Source organism: Eriocheir sinensis, chromosome 29 (assembly GCF_024679095.1).
Source record: "Eriocheir sinensis breed Jianghai 21 chromosome 29, ASM2467909v1, whole genome shotgun sequence".
In the NCBI taxonomy this organism is placed as follows: Eukaryota; Metazoa; Arthropoda; class Malacostraca; order Decapoda; family Varunidae; genus Eriocheir; species Eriocheir sinensis.
In genome coordinates this window covers 11,980,807-11,994,953 of record NC_066537.1, presented here as the reverse complement: position 1 = coordinate 11,994,953, position 14,147 = coordinate 11,980,807, and the positions used below count along the sequence as shown (strand labels likewise).

At 41.9% G+C, this 14,147-nt stretch overlaps 1 protein-coding gene across 3 annotated transcripts in view; it reads right to left on the bottom strand.

Moving 5' to 3' along the window:
- LOC127005069 (adhesion G protein-coupled receptor A3-like) overlaps positions 1 to 6,118 on the bottom strand; it is a 74,593-nt gene extending 68,475 nt beyond the window's left edge. Inside the window, exon 1 of one of the 3 annotated variants that reach the window (XM_050873547.1) lies at positions 5,971 to 6,118. The gene's annotated coding sequence lies outside the window, so the exon portion shown is untranslated. Of the gene's footprint in view, positions 1 to 5,573; positions 5,594 to 5,772; positions 5,869 to 5,970 lie in introns of those variants that run through there. The other 2 variants (XM_050873553.1, XM_050873551.1) reach the window with 2 other exon arrangements.
- Between the last annotated feature and the right edge of the window lie 8,029 nt (positions 6,119 to 14,147).

Below are 14,147 nucleotides of genomic sequence, written 5' to 3'. Positions count from 1 at the left end.
TTTGGGGGGGTTTATATCAAGGCAAAAATTTGGTCTGTCGCTGCTACACGGTAAAGCCACAAATCTGGCCCGTCACTGCTACACGGTAAAGCCACAAATTTGGCCCGTCGCTGCTACACAGTAAAGCCACAAATTTGGCCCGTTGCTGCTACACGGTAAAGCCACAAATTTGGCCCGTTGTTGCTACACAGTAAAGCCACAAATTTGGCCCGTCGCTGCTACACGGTAAAGCCACAAATTTGGCCCGTTGCTGCTACACGGTAAAGCCACAAATTTGGCCCGTCACTGCTACATGGTAAAGCCACAAATTTGGCCCGTCGCTGCTACATGGTAAAGCCACAAATTTGGCCTGTCGCTGCTACATGGTAAAGCCACAAATTTGGCCTGTCGCTGCTACATGGTAAAGCCACAAATTTGGCCCGTCGCTGCTACCAGGTTAACAATAAAGAAAGGTTAAAAATATACATAAATAAGAAGAATAGGAATGAAAATAAGGAAAATAATAAAACAAATAATAAGTAAAATTAAAATGAAAAACTAAAAAATAACAATAGAAGTAGCAGTGGTAGAAAAAGAAAATGCAAAAAATAAAAGAAATAAACAAAAATAAAAACAAAAACAAAACAACACCAAAACAAACACCACCTCTATAATCATCACCAATCCTATCACCACCACCACTACCACACACACCTTACTCTACATCATCCACATCACCACCACCACCATGACCCCTACCACCTCCACCCACACACCCAAAACAATGAAAACAAGAACATCACCGGCAGCTTCCTCTTCCACCCTTGTAAGTAAGACAAACGGACGACACCTGTCTTCATTATTTTGGCCGGGATACTGCTCGCCCTGTAAAACCTCATCTCTAGGAACATCCATCTACCTGAGCGCACACACACACACACACACTCACACACACACACAAGAACAACCCCTTCCCCGCCCATACACATAACCCAACAAACACAAACACCCACAAAAACAATAAAACTCAAAGAAAATCCCTAAAAACATGAATAAAATACACACATGAGCAGAAACAACACCAGGGAAACACACACACACACACACACACACAAGAACAACCCCTTCCCCGCCCATACACATAACCCAACAAACACAAACACCCACAAACACACCGCAAAAACAATAAAACTCAAAGAAAATTCCTAAAAACATGAATAAAATACACACATGAGCAGAAACAACACCTGGGAAACACACACACACACACACACAATACACACACATACACAACCTCACACCCACAAACACATCACAAAAACAATAAAACTCAAAGAAAATCCCTAAAAACATGAATAAAATACACACATGAGCAGAAACAACACCAGGGAAACACACACACACACACAATACACACACATACACAACCTCACACCCACAAACACATCACAAAAACAATAAAACTCAAAGAAAATCCCTAAAAACATGAATAAAATACACACATGAGCAGAAACAACACCAGGGAAACACACAAACACACAATACACAACCTCACACCCACAAACACATCACAAAAACAATAAAACTCAAAGAAAAACACTAAAAACACAAATAAAACACACATGAGGAGAAAGAATACCAGGGAGAAAGAGAAACACACCCACACACAGACAAACTAATTGGTGCACATTAATATTTACGCTCGCCTTGACAAGCCTTTCTGTTTTGTTAAAGAGACGGCTCAGACGGCATCACTGTTGGTCTGGATTTCATTTAATTAAAACTGACACTGCTGAATACGGCGCCTTCAATTTAATGCCACCCACTGACGTTACTTTTTGTTGAAGCCGACACCAAAGACATCAATTTTGGGAGCTTGTGTTCTTTCAAGCGACCAAGAGGAGCATGACAGGCCGTGACACCCGTAACCATTAAAGATATGCATTATTCACACCTCTTTTATATACCACTGGCTTGAAAACATCTCAAAAAATACATTTAATGCTGTTATACTAATTAATCAACGGGGACAAACAGAGGGAGGTGCATTGCTTCACCCAGCCCTGGGGGAGCAACTTTTCATGTAAGCTGCCTTCACATCCAAATAACTCTACTTGCTTAAGCCACAAGCTTTGTAGGCATCCCCTTGGCCTCTTCCACCCAAGATTGTATACTACATATTTAAGCTGGTGTATAGAGTCTACTGGATAGCGTGCCACTTGCCCATATAGCCGGAGTTGTTGTTCACGGACAATGCAGGTAAGAGACCTTGATTATGGAGTAATTAGTGATTTGACACGAAGTCATTCCAGCGATTTCCCATGATTCTGCATGCACACTTATTATCAAAGGCATTAGTTCACCTCTTTAAGATTCCACACAGCCATAAGGTTCAAGCAACTTAAAGATCAAAATCTTTGTCCTTGTGCAAAGGTACTAAAATATTTCTTCTGCTGAGTAAGTTCATACACTGGGCCAAGCCAGTCCACCATAAGACTTAATGATGTGTCCCGCGGTTGTTCTGCACTACACTGCAAAGGTGTGTGAAATTCTCCAAGATCTAAATGCCCCCAGCACAAGGCTGAACAGAATTTATTGTTTGATCCAGTAAGCCTTCAAACACCTGTACCAAAAGCTCCTGCCCATCCTCCTCAGGGGCCTCTCAGCTCCAGTGACTCAGCCCAGAGCACAAGCTTCAGCATCCATGCCAGCCAGCACTGGTACCAACAACCAACACTATACCAAACCACACTATACACAAAGCTACCAACAAATCAGCTGACAGCACAGCTAACCAACTGCAACAGCAGGCTGTGAATTCAATTGAGCTACAGCAAAGCATTGAGCAATAGACACTGAGCAGACATGTTTGCAGCAGTAGTTGATCTTACCTTGCAGGTTGCCATACATGCAAAACACTGCATGCAACCTGGATACAGCCAACCTACAGCCTACCTCAAACCTCAGCTTTGATTCCACCCAGCTTGGAGTAGCTAATTTTTTCTTTCTCATCAAGACATTCATTTCCTTAATCATCAAGTTATTCAGTTTTCTATTCTCAAGTTGAGATTGTGGGAATTAGTGCAACCCAAGCTGGGCAGAGCCACCTCAGACTATTCAACTATTCCAAAACCCATACCTCCAACCCCTACTAAACTCTGACACAAGTCAGCCATCCATGTCTGATACAAGTCAGCCATCTGCCCTCAACTGAGGGGAGAGGAGGAGTGAGAGGCTCTCACTCACTGAGTCAGGGGAGGAGGGCATTAATTTAAAATTGAATTAGCACAGCCTTGACATTCTTTTCTCCATTCTCTCTCTCTCTCTCTAGTCTCTCTGAAAAAAAAAAAAATGGTCAAAACCTAAAATGGTCTCAATTCTTGGCTAGGCAGCTTGTTTCACTTTTTTCTTTTTCCACAGTTGTACCAGTTGTAAGGGGTCCTCAAAAGGGTGAAACTGACAACTGACTGATTTGACTGTCACACAAGCACATTCATTCATTTCTTCTTGACCTGACATAAAATGCAAGTGTAGCAACATCAAGCCTTTTTTTTTTTCTCTTTTTTACATTCTGCCTATAATACCAGTAGGCTTTCTTGGTGGAGCCTGATGGTCAGCCCCAGCCTGCTGTGACACAGGCAGGTGTTTATAGTGGCACCATCTTGCTTGGCTCATGCTGTCCCCCGGAGCTCATATTTGACCCTCTATTTCAGAAAGAGAATCTGGAGTCCAGGTTGATAGGTGGTCTTCAGGACAGCATGTGGGTAGTCTTAGGCAACTCTGTGGCAGCTGAAAAATCCCAACTTCTGGTGGCAGGCAGGATGCAAACTCACCCTCCTGGACACCATGCCCGTACGCTAACCACTCAGCCACCGCCTCCTCTTACCTATGACCAGTTGCATGGAACTCAGTACCCAAGACAACCCTGCAGTTCTGAAGGATCCTCCAACAAGTACTTGCAAGCATGTGGTCAGTCTCCTTAGTTACCCTGACAACAGTTTTTTTCTGTTCCGCCTATAGGGTAGGCGGTGGCTGATTGGTAGCGTTATGGGCCCACATTCACCGTGTGAGGGACGACACAGGTTCAAAATCCCACACTACCACCTCGGATTTTTCAGTCACTGCCGAGTGGCTTAAAACTACCCACATGCTGTCCTGAAGACCAGCCATCAACCCGGACTCTAGAGGAAACCATCCAAGTGAATCAAGGAGTTCCGGGGGGCAGCATGAGCCAAGAGAAGATGGTGCCACTATAAACACTTGCCTGTGCCATGATGGGCTGGGGCCGACTACCATCCAGGCCCCTCAAGAGAGCCTATGGCGCTATAGGCACACGTAAAAAAAAAAAATAGTACCAGTAGGCTTTCCTGATGGGGCCAGCTATGGCCCCACCCTGTTAACAGTGTGGGCATGTGTTTTTTTTATAATGGTACCATCTTGCTTGCTTATGCATCCCTGATTTTACTTTAATATGGAAAGACAAGAAAATAATAATAAAAAAGAACACAACACCAGAACAATGACAAGAAACACACTCAAAACAGTTGTATATGAGGATTAACCTATTCACTATATATACTTATAAGTTTCACCCTCCTTTCTTTCATATCTCTAATGTGCTGCTCCCCTAAAGTGAATTTGATGCTGCTAGAAATGAAACAAAAATAATATCTAATGCTACATGCAAAAGTTGGTGAGGCTAAGTAAAAAAATAAAGTCAGGATGCCTTTTTATTATTTTGAGAGCTTGCCCGCCTAATATTTAAGCATCGCAGAAAACACGCCATTATCTCAAGTGTTTTAGGGTTCACGGGACACGCACACTCACCCAAATTATGCCCCAAACCTTCCTCTGTGTGATCCGCCCAAAATATCTCCCTCAAAAAGCACATAATAATGGAAAATAATAGATAAATTGAAGGCTTATTTTACTGCTTAGAGATATAAACATTGCAGAAAACATGCCATTACCTCAGTGTTTTAAGGTTTGAGAGACGCACACACTCACTCAAATTATGCCCCAGACCTTCCTCAGTGTGATCCGCCAATAAAATCTCCCTCAAAAAGCCTAAAATAACGTAAAATAATGGATAAAGTTACATGAATTGAGGGTCGAGTCTAAGGCTAAGGGATATAAACAATGAACAAAACATGTCATTATTTCAGTATTTTAAGGTTTGAGAGACGCACAGGCTCACCCAAACTATGCCCCAGACTTTCCTCAGTGTGATCCACCTAAAAACCGGACTTGAAAACGTAAAATCGCCCTTATAAACATAAAATAATGGATACGTTCAGGGCTGCTGTCGAGGGTAAGGCAATGAATGGATATTAACAATGTACAACAAACATGCCATTATCTCAGTGTTTTAGGGTTTAAGGGAGGCGTACACTCACCCAAATTATGCCCCAGATCTTCCTCAATATGAACCGCCCAAAATATCGCTCCCAAACACGTAAAATCACCCTCAAAAACGTAAAATAATAGATATGTTCAGCGCTGCTTCTGAGGGTTGGGCAATAAATGAATATAAACAATGTACAAAACACGCCATTATCTCAGTGTTTTAGGGTTTGAGGGACGCGTACACTCACCCAAATGATGCCCCAGATCTTCCTCAATATGAACCGCCCAAAATATCGCTCCCAAACACGTAAAATCACCTTCAAAAACGTAAAATAATGGATATGTTCAGGGCTGATTCTGAGGGTACGGGCAATAAATGGATATAAACAATGCACAAAACACGCCATTATCTCAGTGTTTTAGGGTTTGAGGGACGCGCACACTCACCCAAATGATGCCCCAGACCCTCCTCAATATGAGCCGCCCAAAATATCGCTCTCAAACACGTAAAATCACCCTCAAAAACGTAAAATAATAGATATGTTCAGCGCTGCTTCTGAGGGTTGGGCAATAAACGAATATAAACAATGTACAAAACACGCCATTATCTCAGTGTTTTAGGGTTTAAGGGAGGCGCACACTCACCCAAATGATGCCCCAGATCTTCCTCAGTGTGGTCCGCTCAAAAAATCGCCGTCAAAAGATTAATTAACGGATATATTCACAATTATTTAACACTGACTCCCTCTCCTCGCAGCCCTCCGCCGCCCTCGCTCCGGCCGGCGTCGCTGATTGGCGGGGCGCGGTGACAGGCCGCCGCTGATTGGTCGAGCCGCGCCGTCGCCTCGCCGCTGATTGGTCCGCAAAAATAAACATAAACAAACGGCGTAGAGAACGGAATCGACCTCTCCGCCTTGTAGAAAACGGACGTGATGAAAGGGAGACAATAACACTACGGCTGCTACTCCTGACATACGGTAGACTTAGTAGTAATGTTGTCTGCCCGTAGTGGGGACTTGTTTGGGGTTGTGTATATATATTTTTCTACCATTGATGCCATTATATAGATTTAAATGATAACAACGGCAAGGTAACTGGATAATGGATGACCTCTTTTGCTAAACTGGGGAATAGATACTCTGGGAAATAATGTTGTCTGCCCGTAGTGGGGACTTGTTTGGGGTTGTGTATATATATTTTTCTTCCATTGATGCCATTATATAGATTTAAATGATAACAACGGCAAGGTAATGGATGGATAATGACCTCTTTTGCTAAACTGGGGAATAGATACTCTGGACTTTTACATCTTTATTGTGATTCTTGCTACTCAATACATGATTAAAATAACACACAGAACTAAGGGACAAAGTTTATTTTTTATCAGAAGTAGATATATATTTGATCAATCATGTATATTTCTGACCTTAACACACCATAATATAAATTCATGAGTAGTACGAAGCCTTTGCAAATATCTAAAAAAAATAATTCTTCCGAGCACAAAACTTTCCAAATGTCTATAAATAAATTCTTAGTACAAAATCTTCACGGACAATACCTGATAAGTAGATATCTATAATTGGCTTTGCATGGGTACCAGCTTCATATATCCTTAATAACCTTCTGAGGCACATTATCCCATTATTATATACTCATTACAAACCAATTAAGGAAGATACATGTTTTTTTTCTAATAACTATAGTAGATAATAAGTTAGAGGTAGACAGGCAGAATACAGTACAAAATAAATAATAAATACACTTACAAGATAAAATAGAAAGACCATAAAAAAAAACATAATAAAGAATGAAATAAGAATGGTAATAATAATGACAAGAGTAGGTTTAGCAGAAGAGGAAATAGCAGAAGTAGCAGTAATAGTAGTAGTAGTAGTAGAAATAATAGTAGAAGTAGTAGTAATATAAATAGTACCAGTAGTATTTGTAGTATAAGAGTATAAGTAGTTATAGTAAGAGGAGGAAGAGTAGTGGTAATATTATAGTAGGGAGGAGTTAGAAGTCTGCTGAAAGTATGAATGAAATAAAATAAAACAGCATTGAATAGAAAAACAAAATCGAGTAAAAATAGAAGAGAATGAAAATAGAATGGAATATAAATAGAAAATAAGAGACCAGAACAAAAGAGAAGAGAATAAAAGATGATGATGAAGTTAACCCTCGCAACACAACCCAACACAAGGCAATTAACGCAACACTTCGCCGGCCTTCATCGCCTCATACTCCGTCGCCACCTGCTGCAGCGCCACCCACCTCTTGCCGCCCCACTCCCACTCCCGCTGCTCCGCGTCCTGCACGGGGGAAGAAAACAACGTGACCTAAACGAACTTGAACATCCTGATTGATTGATAGTTTAGGGGGAACAAGGAACATGCCATCCCAACCCCCAGGCAGAGTGTGATTATACAACTGGAAATACATATGTAGGCAGCACCATGAAACTATATAAAAAGATACAATGGTAGGAATGAATGCACAACAAGGGAGGGGGAAAACCAGAAATTCCGGAGTTGCTTCCCGTAATAAGAAAAGTCCAGATTCATCAAGCCACTACAAGACCGGTCGATGGTAGGTCTTAGTAAATTCGTCCTCCACGCATGATTCTTGTTTAGGCTGCTCCGATGACAATGAATGAAGTACTACTGGCCAGGTCGACACTTTCATTGCCATTGGAGTTTCCTTTAAGATCAAGAGCGTTCCTAGATGATTACCAGAAGACTCATCAATAACAGGTCTCGTAAGTGGTTTGATGCGTCCGGCCTCAGAATTTCACCAGTGGAAGAAAACGAGGAAAACTGATACTAAACAATAAATGAAATAAAAGAAGCAAATTACATAAGCTAAGTGAAATAAAGAAAACTAAAAATGGAAAAAAGTAGATTAATATAAAAATAATATTGATCAAAACTAAATAAATGAAAGAAAAAAAAATACTTAGACAAGCGGTGAATAACTAAATAAACTAAAGAATTACACGCAACTGGAATTGAGAGGTAAACAAACTATACATATATTTCAAGCATGTAGCCGTGACCAACATCCGGGAACCACTATTGCTATTACTACTACTACTACTGCTACTTCTACGACTACTCACCCACTGGTCCATCAGCCTGTACCGCTCCTCACACTGTCCACACCTTCCTTCCTCGGCCTCCCAGTACGGCATCACCCTCCCCAGAGACTGCACCCACGCCTTCGTCCTGTCCTCCCGCAGCCTCTCCAGGGACTGCCCGTGGATTCTGGCGGTGCAATACGTCCTACAGGTCCCCGCCCGAGCTACTCCGTCGATAGCATGAGGGTCCTGCGTCATCTGGATTGCCCTGAAGCCTCCAGCATAAGCTCTGGAGTCTCTGGGCGCCCGTATGATGTGTTGAGTCATTGGAGGCGTTATCGTGGCCCTTGAGTTACCCAAAGAGCTCATGAGGGTGACTTTGTGAGCCTCAGAAGTGGCCGTGGGGGTGTTAAGGGTGCCTCCGGCTATACGTGGTGACCTAAACCCCTTCCCATGTCCCGTAAGGTCCACAGAAGTGGCCTCGGGAAGGGATGTGTCCGGGGCGCTGGAAGACACGAAAGTGACCTCAGGAACGGCGGACATTTTCCAGACGGAGGCAGTTTGAGGGCGAGGCGGCGTTGGGGGCTCACGCAGACGTCGGTAGGAGTAGGGCAGTTTGAGATTAGCCCTGACGACGGACACAAAGTTGAGGAGCCTTGTCAGTAGGTCCTTGAGAGTCCATTCTTCGTCCGTCGGGTACTGGAGGAGAGGTGTTCTGCTGCTGTGGCCTCTCCGCCTGATCCTTATCGGGTTGTAGAGGTGGTCCTGCGGGGGTGAAGGAGAGGTTAGGAAGACGAAAGGATGATAATGTCGATAGTTTAGGAAGACGATGAATAGTAGTAAGGATGCGGATAAAAAAGAGACTAACTGGAGTCCAAATGTGCCCGGCGCTATCATTTCCCTGCCCCTCGCTACCATCTCGTCAAGCAAGGAGCCGTTAGAAAAGTGATCGGGCCCCATCGGAGCTATACGAAAAGACTACTTCCTTAAGTTAATCAAGGTGTGTTGATACGGCAAGGGTTAAAAATCATGATACAACCCCAAAGTCTTAAACAATATTTCAAATCATTCATTTAAAAACTTTTGCCGATTCATATTAGATCAAATACGTTTTATTATAATTCCTGGATCATTTACTACTATATCAATGAGAGAAATGCAGAAAATGAAAAGTAGTAAGGATGCGAATAAGGAAGATACTTAAGAATGGGACGAAATAGAAGCTAGAGAACAAAGTGGTTTAGGAATAGAAAATAACCATTGAAAAATACAAAAGAGAAAGACATAGGTTACACATGTACTACAAAGACACAAGTGAACACAATTGTTTTATTTACAAATTTCATATTAACAAGTTTCTTACTGTAAAGAAAGAAAGAAATTAACCTGATACGAGTACGAATAATGAGTGTGTAGAAAGACGATGAAATAATGGTACGGCTGCTGAGGAAAAGGAGAATAATGAAGGAGAGGCAGAATAAAAGATAGGGAGGGATATGAATGTGATAAATGTATATATAAGGAGGGAGAAAAAGAAGCCGATGAAAGGAAAAAAAAAGATGAAGAAAATACGATGGATAAAAGGAAGACTAAGAAAAGAATATACTAAAATTAATGAAAAGGAGAAGCAGAAAAAAAGCAATGTTAATGAATAAGAAAACAGAGACGATTATACAAGAGGAAGATGCGTAAGAAATAGAACAAAAGACGAAAAACCTGATAAAATAGACCAATCACTTCTTCTACCAATGGAAAGAAAACAATGATAGACAAACACAAAAAATAACAACACAGAACTTACACACACACAGAAATACACACACACAGTAATGCACACACACAGAAATACACACACACAGAACTTACACACACACAGAAATACACACACACAGAACTTACACACACACAGAAATACACACACACAGAACTTACACACACACAGAAATACACACACACAGAACTTACACACACAGAACTTACACACACACAGAAATACACACACACAGAACTTACACACACACAGTAATACACACACACAGAACTTACACACACACAGAAATACACACCTTCAGCTCCCATACCTGAACGCACAAAAAGACCAGGGCTGCAGAGATCGCCGCGCCACACAGCCCCATTACCAAGCCCAGCGCCATGACCTGCCCTGCCGCGCCACCTGGGGACGAAGAGAGGAGTTACAATGTTGCTGAATGTCATGAAGAGAGAGGAAGAATGGTAGACCAGGAATGAGAGGATAAAGGAGGATAAAGGAGAGGGAAATGGAAGAAAGCTAAGGAAAGAGATGAGGAGTAAAAGAAAGCAAAAGAAATGAAAGAGAATAAAGTAGAATAGAATAAAACGGAATAGACTAAAAAGATTAAAAACTCGTAGAAAAGATGAGAATGGAAGAAAATGAATTAGAAAAAGAAACATCAGGAATAAGAAAACAAAAGAAACATAAGGAATAATAGGAAAAAAATAGACTAAGTTGGTTGAATCTAATGAATAAAACAAAAAAGTGGCACACACACACACACACACACACAAAAAAAAAAAAAAAAAAAAATTCCCATCACGATAACAAACAGTAACACACGAGACTAATGAACTAAAAAAATATATACTCACACACAAACACACGAAGGCAATGGATTCTCTCTTCTTCGATCACACGCAGGAAGACGCAGACGAGACGCAGGGGGACGCAGAATACTTGCCTTCGTCTTCTTCAGCGTGTATAGGAAAGTCTTTACGCTTCACTATCTTGGCTTCAGCTCAGAGGAGGAGGCGGATGTGGAGGAGGAAGAGGAGGGGGAGGAGAGGGATGTCTGCTCTCCTCGAAGTCTGAAGCGTGAATGACTGACCGACTCTTGCAAGCGATGTGTCCAGTAAACCTTTGCCTGACACTCCCTGCCCACAACCCCAGCTGTTTCCTTCCCCCTCCCTCCCTTCCCTCCCTCTCTTCTCCTCTACCCACCTCCCCTTCCATCCTAATCCCTTCTCCGCCTCTCATTACACCTCCTTATTCCTTTGTTGTTCTGTTCTGTTGATGTTCGTGTGGGGGGGGGGGGGTTAGCCTTTGCAACGGCCCCCCTTGATTTTCTTTATTTCCTGCCATTTTTTTCTTGTCTTTTCTATTCTTGGTGCTTGTTTCCTTTTCTAACCTCACCTTTTTTTACCTTTCCCTCTTATAATTTCAGCTCTCTACCTTCCTTTCCCCCGCCCCTCCCCTGCCTCGCCCTCCCAACCTTTCCCTTCCCTCCCACTCCCTTCTCTCTCTCTTTCCTTTCCTCCTCCCTCATCCCCTTCCCGTCTCTCTTCTCTCCACCTCCTTATTCCTCCCCCCACCCCCCATCCCTTTTCTCCTCCTCCTATTCCTTCTCTTCCTTTCTCCTCCCCACATTCCACCTCTCAATCCACCTTTCCATTCTCGCCTTCCCTTTCCCACCTACATCCTCCTCCCCCTCCTATTCCACCCACCCTTAGTTTCACCAGTTAGAGAATAGATGAATAATAATAGTGATAATAATGATGGTTGTAGCAGGATGTTGTTTATTAATATGAACACAAGCTATATAAGAAAATAACCGTGGTAGGAGACGCTAAAAAAAACATGCGAATAAAAGACAGGCAGGCAGACGGAAAGGAGAAAAAGACAGACAGACAGAAAAACAGAAATACAGACAGATAAAAGTAAATAGACAAACAGACAGTAAGAGAAACAGAGAGAAGTAGAAAATAAACAGACAGACATATGAAGAGAAAGACAGACAAACAGACAGCTAGCGAGAATAAAACAGACATAAACAGACAGACAGTTACAACACACTTAAAATAAAAACAGATATTCAGAGAGAGGAGGAAGGAAGAACACAATCAGGAATGAGAGGGAACAAAGGAGTTACTACACATCTAAGAAAACAGACAGTAAGAGAAAGAAGTAGAAAAAACAGACAGATAAATAAAGGGAAAGACAGACAGAAAGTTAGCGATAATAAAACATATATACAGTTACTACGCATCTAAAAAAGAAAGCACACACAAAAACAAACGGATAAATATGGATCAAGACAGACAAACAGACAGCTGGAGATACGAAAACAGATTTCATTTCACACCTGTCCCCCCCCACCCGGCCACACCTTCCCTGGCCTCACCTGTGACCTCATATGACCTGACCTGCAACTACTCCCCCAAACACCAACGGCTTTGACCTCACTCCTCTACCCCCTCTTCCTGTCTGGTTTGTTCTCTCTCCAACCGTCTGTCTGTCTTTTTATGTCTGTTTTTCTGTTCAGTTGCCTGTCTCTGCTTCTGTGACCGTCTGTTATTGATTTTCTTTTTTCGTCTGTTTGTCTATCTGTATATCTCTTCTGTCTGTTGCTGTCTCTTTTATTCTTCCCAGCTGTATGTTTGTCTGCCTGTCTTTCTGTTTGTCTCTCAGCGTGTTAGTCTGTTGTTGTTCTCCTGTACGTCTGTCTGCCTGTCTTTGCATCCGTTGTCTGTCTGTTTGCTTCTAAGCGTTTTATAGTCTTCTCCTTCTCTCCCATTTCCCTTTTATTATCTCCCTCCTTCCTCCATTCTCTCTTCCACCTACTGTCTTCTTTATTTCTCTCCTCTTTCCTCATCTGTATCATTTATTCTCTCTCTTTATCTTTCCTCACCTACCTTTCTATTTCTCTCTTTCATTATCTACTCTTTTTCCCTCTCTTTTATCACCTTTCTTAATTTACTTTTTTTCCTTCCTCCATATCTACTTTCCTTTTTTTTCATATACTCTTCATTCTTTCTCTATTTCCTCCTTTACAAACGAAAATACACGAATAAGCAATAGACACACCGTTTTTAACATAATCTTTCTCTTCCTCTTTATTGTCCTTCCTCTATCTTACATTGTATCTCTTCATATTTTCTCATCTACTTTTCTTCGTTTTTTTCCCCGCCCACATTGCTCTCTCTCTTTTATTTTCTGTCTCTCTCCCCCTCTCTTCCCTCATTTACATTCCTTCGTCTCCCCCACCCCCCTGTTTCATTACCTCCCCTATCCCCCTCCCTTACCTGACTTTCCCCTCACCTGCCCCTACCAGAATTATCCCCGACTTTTCCCTCTCTCTCACCTGACACACCTTTACCATATTACCTCACTCCTGGACGTCCCCTTCCTTGCTCTTCCTAAATATGTATACCAGTGCACCAAACTTACATTCAGTTCAGTACTTTTTATCCGCAATACTGATTTAATGAGCTAATAAATGATCTGTTATATTTCCACACACCAACACTGACCTAATATATTTGTAAGTCGTAATGTTTCTTTTAATCGTCTTTCCTTATTTTTATGCCACTCTCTTCCTCCCTTTTATCACCTGTCTTCCGTTTTCCCGCCGCTGACTTTCCCTCTCTCTCCTGACCTAACATTACCCTCATCGCGGTACTCACTAAAACAGTCTCAGGGATAATAACAACAATAAAACGAAGGCAGGGAGTGGTCACAATACGCCTCTTTAATTTTGTTGTCTATATTCATCGATACAACGCACCGCAGTCATCATAAAAAATAATAATAAAACCAAAGAAAAGCATAATACGTAAAAATAACAATACATGACCGATGAATACTAAGAATGGAACACACACACACACACACGAAAATACATGAATAAGCAATAGACAACATTTTTAACATAGTCTTTATTGTCCTTCCTCTATCTTACATTGCATTTCTCCCTATTGTCTACTCTCTTCTCTC